Source organism: Mandrillus leucophaeus, unplaced genomic scaffold, assembly GCF_000951045.1.
Source record: "Mandrillus leucophaeus isolate KB7577 unplaced genomic scaffold, Mleu.le_1.0 Scaffold222, whole genome shotgun sequence".
Classification (NCBI taxonomy): domain Eukaryota; kingdom Metazoa; phylum Chordata; class Mammalia; order Primates; family Cercopithecidae; genus Mandrillus; species Mandrillus leucophaeus.
The window spans coordinates 2,535,544-2,539,311 of NW_012102277.1; the positions used below are offsets into that span (position 1 = coordinate 2,535,544).

Below are 3,768 nucleotides of genomic sequence, written 5' to 3' on the forward strand. Positions count from 1 at the left end.
TTGGGGAAACAAGATGCCTTCTCCTCCAGACCTGACAAGCCAACAGGACTAGGTGTGGCAAGAAAGGGCTCTGGTTATCTGCCTCCCCTCTCTGTTTCGTTTGGTCTGTCAACTCCTGCAGCAAAGTGCCCCAAACGTGTGACGCTTGATAAAGATGGGAAGGTAAGAGGGTGAAGGTAGTGGGACAACAGGGACCAGAGCTTGAGAGGTATCCCAGGACCTCTGTCTCTGTTTCCTCCAAGAGTCTGGGAAGCCAGCAGGATACCCCTCTCTCCTTTACAGCCTCCCCCCACACTCGGTGATTGTGGCCAAAACCCTTCACTTCTCTGGGCAGTTGTGTCTTCTTCATTTCAAGATGGGACAGGATAAACCCTTAATACTTAGATCCTCAATCAGAGGATTTCAACTTTGAAAAAGAAGTCTACCATCTTATTCTTCCCTTTGTATTATTTTTTTAATTCAAAAAGTAATATGGGCTGGGCCTGGTGGCTCATGTCTGTAATCCTAGCACTTTGTGAGGCCGAGGCAGGAGAATTGCTTGGGCCCAGGAGTTGGAGACCAGCCTGGGCAACACAGGGAGGCCTCATCTTTACAAATAATAATGATAATAATAATAATAATAAGCTGGGTGTGGTGGTGTGCCCTTGTAGTCCCAGCTACTTGGGAGGCTGAGGTAAGAGGATTGCTTGAGCCCAGGAGGTTGAGTCTGCAGTGAGCTGTGACTGCACCACTACACTGCAGCCTGGTTGACAGAGTAAGACTCTCTCTCAAAAAATTTTTTTAAAAAAGTAATACGAGAACTTGAAAAAGAAGAAACCATCCATAATCTTTCTAACCCCAAATAACTGTTAACATTAGGATGCGCATGTTGCCAAAATGGGGTCAGAATCTATTCTGTTTTCCTTTCCTCACTTAGCGATGGGTGGCCGGCTTTTTTTTTTTTTTTTTTTTTTCAGGGGTGGGGCTGTCAATGAATATTATTTACTTCATATTACGTAGATATTTGATGATAATTATTGATTATTGTTACGTTTTCTAAAGGTGTGATAATGACATTGTACCCTTGCTTTTTTAAGAGTCCTTTGAGAGTCGGCGTCAGGGGTGGTGGAGCGCGGGGTGGTCAGGCTGCCTGGCTGGCCGGCGTGGGGGTCCGGGCGGTGAAGGTGGGACTGCCTGTTCTGGGCAGCAGGTTCCCCTCTCCAGCTGCCTGCCGTTCATAGCATGTCCCCCGGAACCCGAGGAGCGCAGGCAGGCCTGGCTTAGAGAAGACGCGATCCTCAGCGCTTGGGCCACGGAAGTCCCAGCCCGCTCCTCTGTCGCAGAACCGCTGGGCCGAGCCCCTGGGAGAAGCAGGCCAGAGCCTTCCAGAGCCTCGGCCCGGGGACGGAGGAGGATGAGCTGGCTCTTTCCCCTGACCAAGAGCGCCTCCTCCTCCGCAGCCGGGTTCCCGGTGGCCTTACCAGCCTCCAGCAGCAGAAGCAACGCCTGATTGAGTCCCTCCGGAACTCACACTCCAGTATAGCTAAAATAAAGAAAGATGTGGAATACAGATTGCCATTCACCATAAACAACCTGACAATTAACATATATTGCTTCTTCCACAATTTCCTGAGGAAAAACCAGTGATCAGTGTTTATCCACCAATACAACATCACTTAATGGATAAACAAGGAGTGTACGTTACCTCTCCATTAGTGAACAATTTTACAATGCAATCAGATCTTGGAAAAATTATTCAGAGTCTGTTGGATGAGTTTTGGAAGAATCCTCCAGTTTTAGCTCCTACTGACTGCAACAGCATTTCCTTACCTACACAGTAACCCAAGTGGGATGCCTCCTTGTGCTTCTCAAGGTTTTCCATTTCTTTTTCCATATCCCCCAGAAGGAGCAAACAGGAGTATCACTTCTTTATCTGTTGCTAACACTGTTTCTTCTTCAACAACAAGCCATACCACAGCCAAGCCTGCCGCTCCTTCAGTTGGCGTCCTTTCAAATCTGCCATTACCTGTTTCCACAGCAGATGCTGCAACATTGACAAGCCAAAATGGTTTTGGTTACAAGATGCCAGATGTCCCTGATGCATTTCCAGAACTCTCAGAACTAAGTGTGTCACAACTCACAGATATGAATGAACAAGTGGAGGTATTACTAGACAGTTTTTGACTTTGCCTCAACTAAAACAAATTATTACTGACAAAGATGACTTAGTAAAAAGTACTGAGGAACTAGCAAGAAAAAAAATCTCCTTTTGGATCCCAGCTTGGGAACCAAAAGGCAAACTGTTTTAGATAAGTATGAATTACTTAAATGAAGTCTGCTTTCGAAAAGAAGATACAAAGGCAGTGTGAACTTGTGAGAGCTGCAGTACAAGTGCCCTACAGGCAAGACTGAAAGCTGCCCATGAAGCTGGGGAAGAACCTGATAATATTGCAGAAGACTTCGTGGAGGGAAAAATGGAAATAAACTATTTTCTCAGTAGCTTCATGGAAAAGAGAACAATTTGCTACTGTAGAAGAGCCAAGAAAGAGAAACTTCAGCAGGCAATAGCAATGCATAGCCAATGCCATGCTCCAATATAGACATACATTGCCAAACGGAAGAAATCAAAGCCGCTTCCTCATTATTAGGCAACAAAGTTTCTAAGAGTGGGTAGCTACAAGAATGGCATGTAGTGAGTTATGTTATAAAAATGTGAAAGACATTACCACTATATCCTAAGTATTTATCATTTTAGCATACAGTATATGGCAGAAAATGAATAAACATTCCTTGTACTTAATCTGGGAACTGCTCAGCAGAGAATGTTCAAATTTTATATTCTAAAAGAATTACACTTGCTTTATTTTTTACGTTAACAGAGTACTTTTAGATTACAGTTCTCTAGTGTATTCTTTTTTTGAGACAGAGCCCAGGCTGGAGTGCAGTGGTGCGATCTCAGCTCATCACAACCTCCGCCTCCCAGGTTCAATCTATTCTCCTGCCTCAGCCTCCCACATAGCTGGGATTACAGGCATGCACCACCACGCCTGGCTAATTTTGTGTTTTTAGTAAAGAGGGGGTTTCTCCATGTTGGTCAGGCTGGTCTCGAACTCCTGACCTTAGGTGATCCACCCGCTTTGGCCTCCCAAAGTGCTGGGATTACAGGCGAGAGCCACTGCGCCTGGCCATAGATTCTATTTCTAAATATGATGAACACAATTACATTTTTTCATTTATATGTATTGCCACACTCCCTCCAAATCTTTCATACTAGAGAGATCAGCAATGTTGCTTTCTTGCCCTTTCTCTTTACTTTGTTCTAATTTCAGCAAAATGTAATACATTCTCCTATAAAAAATTTACATATTCAAAATATTGATGTAAATTGTAAAGTTTAAATTCATTCTTTTATGTTCTAGAATGTACTAGTATATTAAAACCATACAACGTGAATATCATTTATCTCTGTCCAAACATGGCAACTTTTCTCCACTAAGTTTCATTTAGGTCACCTAGTGAGGTCTTTTTTTTACTCATAAGACAGGGGAGTGAATCTCCCTCAAACGTACATTTTAATAAAACAAAACCCTTTTCAGAGCTTTCAGCAGTCAGTGGTCATGAGATGTAATTAATCTGAATTAAACCATAATAGTCAGTTATATAATTTCTAAAATGAGAGGTTACAAAACCTATCCCCTTCATTAAACAGACATGACAACCAAATACTCTGGTTCTTCACTGGATTTTCCCTACAGATGTCTTACCCTACTAACTTTGTAGTGTTATACT

At 43.2% G+C, this 3,768-nt stretch overlaps 1 pseudogene; it reads left to right on the top strand.

Annotated features, from left to right (window-relative positions):
- Positions 1-1,393: 1,393 nt before the first annotated feature.
- Positions 1,394-2,579, top strand: LOC105540565 (annotated as a pseudogene).
- Positions 2,580-3,768: the final 1,189 nt, after the last annotated feature.